We start from the raw sequence: 13,629 nt of genomic DNA on the forward strand, positions 1-13,629 counted from the left end.
TTTAAAAACAAGCGGGTTAAAAACTCAAAGACTTACAAAGTCCATTGAAGCGTCTGCTCTAACAAGCTGAGCAAGTTAGAGTGAAGTGCTGAGATATTTACTCTCCAAATATGGAAAAGAATTGCGCAAAGTGAGGAGAGACGTGACGGTGTGTGTGTGTGTGTGTGTATGTGTTGGACAGTCTAACTGCTGGTGATACAATACCACCTCTCTGGATTTTCAGGGGCATCAGTGATGTTTCGTAAACCAGGCGGACAGAACTTCACGGAAGTGTGTCACACTCAGATAGGGACAAGCAATGATGTGCATTTGGATTTGTCCACTTCTAGACCAGGGCTTCATACAGCAGTGGTGGCTTTGGAAGGTAGAGACTGGGAGATTTGTCCACATCCAGGCCAGTGCTGGGCACTGCAGAAGGGTTTCGTCAGGCTGAGCCATGAGAGTTTAAATAGGACGTCTAGTCTTAGATTTAGACATCAGAAGGTTGAGTACTTGCCTGAAACCTCACATTTGGGAGGGAGGAGCAGGAGGATCAGAGTTCAAAGTCATCGGAGACAGAGAGACTTGGAAGCTAGCCTGGGCTACTGGAGATCCCTTCTCAATATCCCCACACACCCCCAAAAAAGGAAGAGGGAAAAAGGGCTAAAAGAGTGACCTGGAAAGCCATAATTGAAAAACATAAATTGCGAGTCCACCATGGGGTTGGTGGCTGAGGACAAAGACAGAAGGAGACATGGGTCGCTTTGGGGAGCCGTGTCTTACATGCGAACTGCTGCAGATTTCCCACGATTGGCTGCTGATGGCCCCCAACAACAAACGCCCTTTCGGGACCACGTGCCCACACAGAGGGGAAGGTCCGCACCGACAGGGTTCCAAGGACCCTCGTGTTATCCATCCTTCCGGCTGTTTGCCCACGCTTGCCTCCACTCTTCTCCCGCTGAGCCTGGCTCTACCCCACACTCGCCTCCCCAGAATGCTAATTATAAGCCTCCTGCTTTAGCGCCTCTTTACAAGGGACGCTTGTGCCAAGGGTAGTACCTACCTATGGGGCAGTATGAAAGGGTGGCTCTCTACACGGTGACGGAGAGGTGCTCTTAGATATCCTTCATTGTACAACTTAACTCGGGTCACGTCAGCGCAGAACAAGTGGATGCGTGGCCGTGCTTAGTGGCAATGATCATGACTTCGTGCAGATTCGAGACTTTGCCTGTCTGGACAAAGAGGTAGAGATCTTGGTGTTCCCACAGTGCTGGGGCTGTTGCACCTTTGGAGGCCCAGAAGGTTTTTCCACTTGGTCTTTGGTCTTGTGACGTAACAGCGGCTTAGGATGGATATTGGAGCGTTCTTCTGTCTATATGTAGTTGTTTCAAGTTTGGGGATCTTATTGTCCAGTCAGAAGCTTTCTTGCTGATGTTACCATCTTGTTCGGGCCTTTCGTATCTGAGCCTATTATGATGAGGTGGGATGCTGTTATTGTTTTTTTTTTTCTCCACTGCAGGTGGACGAGGAGGTGGGAGGGAAAATCACTAATAGGAACCGTATGAATGCTTGTCTCTGATTGATACCCATTGAATCCTCAGCTCTCTAGAAATGCTCATCTTCTTAATACAAAACAAAGGTGAGAAGTCTTCCAGGGTTACAGGGTTACACATAGAGAGTCTGGTCCAACCTATGGCAATCCTTCCTTCCCAGGGACACAAGCTTGCTGTAGGGCTGAAAACTTCCTTCCTGTCTTCCATCTTGAAGCAGGGTTGAACTTTTTTTTTTTTTTTTTTTTTTTTTAAATCAAATTAACAGCCAGGGAGTGTTTTACCTGCTTGACTGGTTCATACTATTCTATTCAGGCTTCAGTCAGAAGTTTCTTCACCTTGCTGGGCGTGGAAGGCTGTGACTCACAGGGAGAGATGATGTCTCCCGGGGAATTGCACAGGATGACTGAGGACTTCTCAACCTGGCCTCGGCCATTTTGTTTTTCCTTGCTCTGTCTTGGATATTGACATGGCTGCTTGCTCCTGAGGAGAACCAGTCGGATGAGTATTCAAATATTAAATTAATTCCTCTCTAAGTGGCCCAGCAAGTTTTTTTTTTTACTAGAAACTTAAACAGGAGCCTGAGGAAAGAGAGAGAGGGGAGGAGAGAGGCAGAGCTGAGAGGACAAAGGAGACCGAAAACTCTTCTGTCTGTTTGGTGATGTTTCCTTTGTCCGCAGTCGTGGTGCGCAAATAGAACGAGAAAATGTCTAAATGAAAATATCCACACATTAAGCTGTTTGCGCCACTGAGCCTTGTCTTCCCTGACTCTGTGACCTGCCTGGCCTAGACAATGGCTCAGAGGGGCCATCTACCACAGTCAATTACTTTTTTTTTTTTTTTTGAGACAGGGTTTCTCTGTGTAGCTTTGCGCCTTTCCTGAAACTCACTCTGTAGCCCAGGTGGGCCTCGAACTCACAAGAGATCCACCCACCCACAGTCAATTACATGTTTCACCCCTTACCTCCTGTCCTCACGGTTGGTTTTAATGCAACGGTGCCATGTTATTCATTAAGCGGTGCTGTTACCGTGTGAGAAAGGCCACCAGGCACCACAAAACCCACTATCAGAGCTTTGTTAGGAGAAGAGAGGGACAGAAGAGAGCGTGACCAGGCCTGTGGAAGACACGTGCAGAGAGAGAAGGCGGGGAGGAGAAGGAGAGAAGAAAGGGAGGGGTCTGTGACCTTATGGATTCCCTGCACATGTGCATGTGGGCTCACGGAGCTGTGCCATGCATGCATAGACTGCACGATCCCGCTGTGCGCAAATTACGCGATCACGCAGCACATGGATTACGTAGGACGTAAGGTCCCTTGCTTGGCTACTGAAGTGCACGCGTGCCGTTATACAGCTGGGGGAGTGGCCAGGAATCCCAACACTCACCCTCTTACAGAGAGCAAGGACTTGCCCAGAACCCTGCTGACTGCAGACTGGGCATCAGGTTTGAGGTAGGGGCGGGTGGAGGTGGGGATGGGGAGTTGGGTGGGTGTCTAAGGGAATAGTGAGGGTAGAGGCCACACACTGGTGCATTCCTGCTCTTCCTTTGCACGCTCAGTCGCTGAGTTCTGTTACCCTCCCCTAGGCTGGTCAGGGACTCACGCTGGTTTCCCGGCATTCCTCCCGCCTCAGCCACCCACATGCTAGGATTACACAGTGCCAGGATTACAGGTGTGAGTCACCACACCTGACTCTCCCACAGACGTTTCTAGAGCTGGTAGCTTGTTATATTTCTTACTCAAAGCTTCCTTCCTTCCTCCCCACTCACTCCCCACTTCTTTCTGTTAATGTTACTAGTCTGTCGAGAGTTATCCCTGAGGGCGTTTGAGTTAGGCCTTCTGTGTACTTGGCTCTGAGCCTTACTTGACCTACAGGACCAGCAGGGGAATTATCTTAAAAATGCTGTCCAGATGATGCCGTTGGTGCATCCAACCAACATTTTAAGAAGAGTTAACACCAATTCGTCTTCAGTTTTTCCAAAAAATCGAAGAATGCGTACTTCTGAATCCATTCTGTGAGCCTAGCCTTAGCCTGAATCTGAGCCCTGAAAAAGATACCACAAGAGAATCAAGCTACCAGCCAGTCTCTGTTGAGAAAGTCCTCAGCACAGTTCTAATGAATAAAATCCAGCAACATATTGAAAGGGTTAATGACCATGACCAAGTAGGGTTTATCTCCAAAAGGCAGTGTTGGTTCTACAATTCAATCAATGTAAACTACCACATTAATAAAATGGAAGACATGATCAGGTGACCATCTTAACTGATTCAGAAAACACATTTGACCTAATTCGATATCCTCTCATGTTGTAAAACATCCAGTAAACTAGCAACAGAAAGGACCGTCTTCAGTGTGATGAAGACCACATGAAAAATCTGAGCGACATTACCTAGAGGTGAGGGGCTGAAAGCGTTTCTCCTTAAATCAAGACTAGGAGATACAGTCTTCTAGTGAATACTGCATATAGTTTCACACTGTAATGATTCAACATAATGTCTGAAGCACCTCAAGCAGCTAATTAAAGGACACAAAAGACAGAAATTTGGAAATAAGAAATAAAATGATCTGTTTGCGGGTGATGTGTTTTCACTCGTAGAAAAATTTAAAGATTCCACTTATAAAAAAAAAATAAAATAAGCAGAGGTCTAGGGATGTCACTCAGGGCGCTTGCTAGCATGCATGAAGCGCTGGGTTCATCCTCAATATCATAGGTACTGAGAACTGGTGTTGGTGAATGTCTGTAATTCCATCACATGGGAGACGGAGGCAGGAGGATCAGGAGTTCAAAGTCATTCTTGATTACATAGTAAGTTTGAGGCCAGTTTGGGCTACTTGAGACTGTTTCAAGCACAAGCACACACACACACACACACACACACACACACACACACACACCACACTACCACAAATAACAGCACCAGCACCAGCACCAAAAACCCAGCTAAATTGAAGCGTGAATTCAACATACTTGCAAGAAAATGAAGAATTCCACTTACAATGGTATCATAACATGGAATATGCCTGAGTCATTCTAACCAGCGTGGCCTCAGAGTTCTACACCGGAAATGGTAGCGCATTGCAGCAGGGAATTAAAGATGAGAGGAGCACAGAGAAAGACACTCTCTGTTTGTGGACTGGACAATTCAATATTGTTAAGATGAAAATGGAACCCCAAATCATATACATATTTTATACAGTCCCTATTAAAGTCTCAGTGGCCCTTTCTTTTGCACAGAGATAGAAAAAAAAAACTATTTTAAAATTCCTATAGAATCTCAAAAAATCCCCAAAGGCCAAAATAATCTGGAAAAACAACAAAGTCAAAAAAAAAACTTACTATGTAGCCATGAAAACAGCACCACAAACCAAGGCAGAAAGCAAGGGCTGTTGTGGACAGAATGAAATGTTTGCGGGTTGTTGGTGGGAATGCAAAGCGGTGCTGCTGTTTTAGAAGTCAGTCACGGTCTTCTCTGTAGAAAACAGTTTGGCAGTGTCTTCAAAAGGCAGAATGAAATACTATATAATCCACCTGTATTCCGTATACTCCTGCGTATATGAAAAAACTTGAAAGCAGGAATTCAAATGATACCGTGCAACAGCGCTCACTGCAGCATTATTAAGAATAGCCAGGAGTTAGAAGCAGCCTGCCCACCGGCGGGTAAGGCGATCTGAAGATTGGGGCATCCGTACAAGGGAACATCGATCAGTCACAAGAAGGAACGAAATTCTGAAACGTGCTATGACAATGTTGACAGCACCGTGCTGAGTGACGCAAACGGACGCCAAAGGACAGCTGTGGCAAGATGTCCTGCTATAAGGTCCTGTCCTGGTCAGTCTTTTGTCATTTGATAAAAGCTAGAGTTGTCTGGGAAGACGGACTCTCAGTTGAGAAAAGGCCTCCATTGGATTGGCCTCTAGGCAAGTTTGCGGGGCAATTTCTTCATTAATGATTGATTTGGGAGGACCCAGCCCATTGTGGGCAGTGCCACTCCTGGGCACATAGTTCTGGGCTGTATTTAAAAAAAAAAAAAAAAAAAGGCTAGTTGAGCAGGCCACAGAGAGCAAGTCCATAAGCAGCGCTCCTCCATGGCCGCTGCTTTAGCTCCTGCCTCCGGTTCTTGCCCTGACCTCCCCTCAGGATGGACTATGATCCCATGAGTAAACCAAAGAAACCCATTCCTCCTCAGGTTGTTTGGGTCATGGTGTTTTATCTCAGGGATAGAAAGTAAACGAGGACAAGTACCTAGGACGGGGACAGAAAGTCCAAGAGAGGCCACAAGGGCTGGGGGATGGGAACCTGGGAGTAACTAGTCTGTGGTGCGATCCAGAAGTTCCGAACGTGGACAGTGGTCATAAATACACAACATGGTGACTATGCTCAATGCCATTCAAATAAATGTGTGTTTAAAATTATAGTCAAGGCCGTGTTTGTGTGTGTGTGTGTGTGTGGAGATTACAGTGGGAAACTTCATCGTGTATATTTTACCATGGTAGGTCTGTTTTAAAGGTGCACTGCCTAAGGCCCCATCCTGAGAAGAGCTGAGAGGCTGATGTGGTAGGAATGAGGTGGGAGCCTGCCAGAGGAAGATGAGCAGGATACAGGAGGAAGTAGAATCAGGGCAGAAACTGGTCTAACTTCCTGTGCAATATCCCCAGAGGGGATTCTGTCCTCTTGGGCAGAATCTTCTCGCTCCAGGGAGTTTGGCCCTGCGGGAGGGTAGGTAGCCTTATGTTGAGGACGTCTTCACATTCCAGAGGTGGGCAGCTGGAGGGAGTGTTAAACCTGTGGGAGTGTAGGCATGCCCCACCCTTGGGCAGATTAGTTAATTATTGAAAAGTGTTTCAGAAACACACCCAGGAGCTTATTCACTGGCCTCCTCGTGGGAGTTGGCATTTCTGAGGGGACACAGAGCTCCTCAAGGAAGCTGCAGGACAAACTACCTTCCACTGGTCAGTCAGGCTTGCTGGATTGGTTCCAGACACTTGCAGAGAATTCCTGTATCGTGCATACCGAGAGAGAAGTTAAATATACTTTGTGGTCTGGTTTGTGAGGTCTTTTTACTTAGTAAGTTTAAAAGTGTGAACCAAAATCTCATGTAGCTCAGGTTGACTGGATGTGTGATCAAGGATGACCTTGAACTCTTGATCCTCCTGCTTCCACGTCTCAGAGTGCTGGGACTGCAGACACGCACCACCACACCTTATTTTATTACATTTATGTGTGTGTGTATGTGCAGGGGTGGGTGCCTGCTACAGCGCTCTTGTGGAAGTCAGAGGACAACTTGTAGGAGTTGCTCTCCTCTTCCGCCATGCAGGATCTGGGAAGTGAACCCTGGCTGGAAGGCTTGGAGGAAAACTCATTTAACTGATGAGCCATCTTGTCAACCCACTGTGTGCCATTTATGTGGTGCCAGAGATCAAACCTAGGGTTTCATGCTAGGCAAGCACGTGGCAGCTTGTATGTTTACAACTCAACGGGAGGAAAGTCTTAGAGAAAAGAATCGTAAGGTCTTTGATAAATCAGCCACAGAAAATTTAATTCTTAATTTTCTTGTATTAATTTCTTTTATTATTTTCAATGTTTACATTCAAATAATTTATGTATAAACAAGATCATAGAATATGTTCTGTTCTTGGATGGATTTTTTTCCCCCAAGACAGGGTTTCTCTGTTTAGCCCTGGCTGTCCTGGAACTTGCTTTGTAGACCATACTGGACTCAACTCAGAGATCTGCTTAGCTTGCCTCTGCTTCTGGAGTGCTGGGATTAAAGGAGTGCACTACCACCGCCTGGCAGGATGGGTTTTCATTTATTTATTTACTTTAAACCAAATGTTCCCTGGAGTTCTTTCTGCATTACGAGATAGGGTTTTCCCTTATTTCCTCCAATAGACACATTCCTTCCAGGTTGTATGGCCATAGCATAACTTTATTACTCCCTGCTCTAGTGAAGGGCACATGTGGTCTTCCATTTCCCATCATTACAAACAGTAAGTACTGCAATGAACACTCTTGTTGAAAGTTTGTGTGCCTAAGGGTGAGTGTTTCTGAGGGCTGCATTCTTAGGAGTAGACTTTTCGGCTCATAGGGCATGCCCATTTAAGTTCTTGATCAGAAATACCACATTTCTTCCTGAAAAATCTGTTATATTTTATATAATTATTATTATTATCATCAACCCTGAATGCCATCATTTTTAAAAAGATTTATTTATTTTTATTTTATGTGTATGAGTGTTTGCCTGCCTGTATGTATGTGTACCATGTGTGTGCCTGGTGCCTGTGAAGGCCAGGAGAGGGCATCTCCCGGAAATGGAGTTATGAATGACTGTGAGTCACCATGAGGGAGCTGGGAAACAGACCCAGGTCCTCCAGAAGAGCAGCCACTGCTATTAAGCACTGAGTTGGTGCTCTCACCTTTAATATATATTGCCAGTATCGTGCGCAGGAACCACCAATGTCATGAAATGTCATTGCCCTGATGTACCAGTTGGGCTCTTCATCCTGGCATATTAGTATTGACCATTTGGATTTTTTTGGTCACATTTTTCTTGAATTATAAAAATACACAAAAAGTCTCTAAAATACAGTGTACGGCTCAACTTACACAAGGTGAATTCTTCCTCACAAGCAGATTAAGGAACAGAACATTATAAGATATTCTGCCGTGCCTCAAATGACCAGTGTCCTGACACTTAACTCCTAAAGATAGCCACGTCCGTTTCTCCCTTTGTATAACTGGAATCATATCCTTTATTCAGCATTGCATTTGAGCTACTCGTATACTTGTGTACAGCTAGGAGATATTTATTTACACTGCTTATTATATCCCCTAATGTGAGTGCACCACATGTATTTACTGATGGACACTTGGGCAGCTTCCAGCTTTTAGAGCATGGATGTCTTCCGGTACACATGTACACACGCTTCTGTTTTTGTATGTATGTAAGGAATGAAACCCCAGGGTGAGGAGGGAGCACTCACCAACTGGATCCGTTTTTCTGTGATTTCCCCGTGACGGCTGTTCATTTGCCGCCGAGTGGCTTGTCCCTTCCTGTTGGTTAGCACGTGTTCCCTTTGTTCCGCACTTGAACTCTGTGCCAGTCCTGTACATATTTTCTCCTAGTCTTTGTTGATAGCACTTTTTATTTCACCAAGTTTAACACTTTCATGGAGTAAAGTCTGTCATTGTCTTTCTTCATGTTTTCTGCATTTTATAGTTTTGCTTGAATGCTCTTCTCTGTCTCAAATTATAGTAATTCTCTTTTGTTTCCCTCAGAGTCATTTTATTTTAGTTCTCACATGAGGTTTTCTAATCAGTCTAGATTTTATTTTCGAGGGTGAGAAGTAGAGACTAATTAATTATCTAGCACTCAGGGGATGAATAAAATTAAATCATTTATTGCTTAGACCTTTTGGTATCTATTTTTACCATCTCAAAATAGAGGCTAACATCAAAGAGATAAAAAACTGCAAAAAAATTTTTGAGCTCATTTTCCCCACTTCAGAAGTCTCCCTTAAGTGACACTGGCTATGGCCTCAGTGAGGCACACATGTTAAATGGTGGTGCCTGCACCAGCTGCCTTGGAGAGCGCTCAGCCACTGCCCACCCTGCTCTTACAGAACTCAGAAGTGGTCTCACGCATCTGCGGGTCCACTAGAGGAAAGGCACCGCCCTGGAACCTCCAAGGAGCCTGAGTCCACAGGGGATGGGAAGCCCACACCTTCCCAAGCCTCCAGTTCCCCTTCATCAGAGCAGAAGTCTCAGATCATGTATGTCCTCTGCTCCCCTCCTCGGGAGAGAAAACCAGCTTGAGTTTACAAACCCCCGGCTTCCTGTGATGACTTCCTCGGGCAAAGCTGACCAGAGGAAACCATGTTCTTGGCTGGCTGAGGGGTCAGAGGAGGAAAGAGTGTGTTTGAAGCTGCTCCATTTCCCCCTTAATCTGAAATGGGTCACGCGCGCACGGCAGGCCTGTGCTGGTTGTGTGTGCAGACTCTCTGGGTGCTCACGGTTGCCCCTCCTCGTCCCTCCAGGCTGGTGGCGAAGACTGATGTCTTGTTACCTTAGTTATCGGGTTGTGGGGATGGAGTCTGTGTGAGGAGTGAGGAGGAGTGGAAACACCCCCTTCTCTGGACACAGAGCTGTCTTGAGGCTGTGGAGCTGATGACGGTGCTGCTGGCTGGCTGGGCTGCTTTTCTTGGGGATTGCTCTGTTGGCCGAGCTCCAGCAGTGTCATCCAAGTGGCCTGAACCGGCAAGTTCTGCTCCTTGCCTTTGTAGTTTCCCATTTTAGGGATTTGCTGGTGCTTGTTCCGGAAGCAATGGGATTCTCTGCTTTTGCTCCTCACAGCACCCACATTGTGTGTGTGTGTGTGTGTGTGTGTGTGTGTGTGGTGTATATGCATCACAGACTTTTCTGCGAGGGTATGTCTTATGGCTAGGTTGTTTACATCCTCAGGGAGGCTGTGATTAAAGATCATAGTGTGAGGCAGATTTCCTTTGATTTTAAGAACGGCACATCTGGATTTGTGCTTCTGCGCCTTTGCAGGGTGGTGATGCGGAATCTTGCAGCCAAGCCCGACTGCTCCGTTGGGGCTGGTCGTTGTGGCTTTTCTTCAGGACTCTGCTTCAGCAGAATCAAGAAGGAAACTCACCCGGGTGGAAGCAAGCATGCCACTTTTCAGAGGAACAGGTGTATTTTTCCACACATTTTGGGGGGAAGTGAAGTCTTGGAGTTTTGAGGAAGTCAAGGGTGAGGTCAGCAGAGACAGTTATTTATATCTGTGTGCTGTCTATCGAACGCCCAAGCTTTTATTCTGCTGTCATCACGGAACCAGTTCAGAGAAGAGGAAGGGCGTATCTTTGAACATTGTCTGCACTAAGAATGTCTAGCGTGGTTTAAATTTCGGGTAATCTGTATGGGGGCTCTGTGGTGTTAAAAGAGTGACCACACGTTCCTCCTTCAGCCTTGCATTGTGGATAAAAGGCTCACTTCCGGTTAGTTGATCCACTGAAGCTCATTTTCTTTCTTTCTTTCTTTCTTTCTTTTTTTTTTGCTACCTTTCCCAAGATGATCCACAATGTGAGCAGCCTGGTGCGTGCGTGCGTGCGTGCGTGCGTGCGTGTGTGTGTGTGTGTGTGTGTGTGTGTGTGTGTGTGTGTATGTGTTGGGAGGTTGAATTATAGTCAAACTCTAAATGAGGATGTAGGACTCTAGCAAACACCAACAACACAGGGTTAAGAATCTCTGGTTCTCTATCATATTAAATAATGTCTCCTGTTACAGTTTCCATCTTTACAGTACTTGAGTTCTGATATTTTTTCTCTCTCAGGCTCTTTTCATTTCGGGAAATGAACGTGTTTGGGGACAAACATGTCAGAATCATGAGGGAGAAACTTGGCCGTGAGACAAACTGTGTGATATGCTTGACGAGAATTGAGAAGCAACCCACCTCAGTTTTTTTCTCAGTCAGCTCTCAACTTCTGGTTCAGGAACATGACTCAGAAGCCACAGAAGGGGAAGCACCCCTCAGCTCAGGGAGGACTCTCTCAGCTAGTCTTTACTAAGGAGCCAACAGTGGCCAGTTCCACACAGCAAGATATAGCACCTGAGGGAAAGCCTAGGCCTGCTCCACCAGGCGCGTTGGGGACCGAAAGAAAGGATGTTTGTCTTTCATAATGAGAAGAGTGGAGGTGAATGTCCAAAAGGCAAATGCCCATAATGATGGGGCAATGAGAAGCTACAAGTGGTGGGAAGCAGGCGTGTGTTGGCATAAATATTGAGATTTTTCTGGGGTTTACTTAACCCCAGTCTTTGAAAGTTTGCCTTTTACGAGGATGAACATGGTTTAATCGTGAGCAAATATTAGTTCACATAATTAGAACCTGTTGAGTTGAACAGGAAACGTTCCGTGGCAGTCCGCAGGTGCTCGCGAGCAAGGCTGAAAGAGGAGGAACCTGGAACGTTGACTCCCTCTCCTCCCCCCAAGGGGAGTGTCCCTGGAATGGAGCCAGCGGGGTGTAAGAGGAGACAGACAGCTTGTAAGATGCATGAACAGCGCAAGAAGGCTCTGAATTTATTAATAAGGTTCCAACTCTGGGGAAGGTGGAAAAGGTGTCCCCAGATTTTCAGTTTTGTTTGTCGAAGGGGTATGGGCATCTCCTACCCCACACTCCTGTCCCTTCCAGAATATGAAATCTGTAAGTTTCCTCCAGCTTAGGGTTTGAGTCGGTGACCAACTCCAGTTCAGGTTTCACACTCTAAAGAGAGAGTTCACTATGACTTAAGAAAAAAAAGTCAGCCTGCTTTCTCAAATCCAGTTTCTCTCTGCAGCCTTCATCCTCAAGCTGCTGGTGTTGAATGGGAGGTGGGCTCAACTCTATGTTAAGTCCTTTCCGAATGAGAGTGTCTAAAAATCAATAGATGGTTGTGTGACTCACCGTAATGCATAGGAAGATGTGATATACACCACGAGAGGAAATAAAGTGCTGATGAAGAATTGATCCCATTAGGGAGATTTATCTGTGCCAGCATTTGGAATGAGCCTGGAACATGAGTTGAATACTGACAGATTATAAAGAGGGCATCATGAGTATGTCTATGTTATTTGTGTGGGGTGGGTGGGTGGGTGGGTACATGGGTGCACATTCATGTGGGAAAGAGAAGTCAATGTCACGTTCTTCCTCAGTCACTTGAAGAACCAGCCTGCCTCCATTTTAGGCTTCAAAGCCATCTTAGTAAAGACACCATAAGCTTATCTCTGTTTGTGATTAAACCTCTGTTACCTCTGTTTCTCTGCCCCATCTGCATCCTTAACTAAAAATGGTTCTGCTACATTGTCTGTTCCAGGAATGGCAATCGTGTTTCTGTTTCAAAAAGTTGTTTATAACCATTTTGCAACCCTACCTTTGTTTCAAAAGGTTACATGACCACCTATGACTACCTTGTTATGACTATTTGTTGTTATAACTACCTTGTTATGCCCACCTGCAACCCTGTCTTTGTTTCAAGAGGTCGTTAGGACTAACTTAGTATGCTTATGTTCTGCTCCTGTAACCCTGCCTATTTTGCCCGCCAAACCCACCATTTGGAAACCTCCTACCCCTGAGCTGTAAAAGCCTTGTCTTCCTCACATCCAATGCTGACCTCTTGAACCCATCCTTAGTGGGAAGCAGCCTGTGTAGACGAATAAAAAAGGCTTGCTTTATTTGCTTGCTTTAATTCATTTGGCCGTGATAATTTGGGCCCATGGTCTTTTCTCCTCCTGTCTTAGTTTTTAAACGGTCTCTCCCTGAACTTGGAGCACACTGATTTGGCTAGACTGGCTGGCTTTCGGTCTCCAAGGAGCTGCCTGTGTCTGCTCCTTCAGTGCTGGGGTGACATTGAAGTGACCCGCTTTCACCTGGGTGCTGGGGATCGGAACGCAGGTCCTTCTGCTTGTAGCAAATGCTTTACCAACTGAACCGTCTCCCCATCCCTTCTATTACTGGGGTATTTGTAACCGGTTACATCTAGAACTAACCATGTCCTGGCACCTCTTTAGGGCTGGTCTTGGCTGGCTCTCCTGCTGACAGGAACATCCCGACTGTCCTTCAGTGGGCCAGCTCTCACCGACGCTCAGTCTAAGTGACTTCAGTGAGATTGGTTTCATCTGGACTATTAGGTAGGCAGTGACCCAGTCTGGTCAGTAAGAAGCTGTTTCCTTAGCCCAAGGATTGGTAATTGATTCCGGCGTGGGCTTGTGTTTCAGATTAGACTAGTTTGGGGGGATTTTTGTTTTTGTTTTTCTTAAACTCTTAGGGGACAGGGCCTCTTCTTTCTGCTGGGATCCCAAACTGATGGGCTCTCATTCTGAAGCTTTAGGAGACCTGTCCACAGAGGGAGATGTCTAGGGATAGAGATATATATCCTTCAATGTTTCATTTGGGCAGTTGGATCCAGCTGGAAGTGAAACTCTACTCCTGAACATTTTAGTAATTTGAGATAATATATCCACTTTTTAAAGTCCTTTTGTGCTTGTCTCTAGCAAGAAAAAAAATCTTACGAGAGTCTTTATTCATTTGCTTTAAAGAAAAGCTGGGCTAGGAAGATCTGCAGACACAA

Source organism: Peromyscus leucopus, chromosome 14 (genome assembly GCF_004664715.2).
Source record: "Peromyscus leucopus breed LL Stock chromosome 14, UCI_PerLeu_2.1, whole genome shotgun sequence".
NCBI classification, from domain to species: Eukaryota; Metazoa; Chordata; class Mammalia; order Rodentia; family Cricetidae; genus Peromyscus; species Peromyscus leucopus.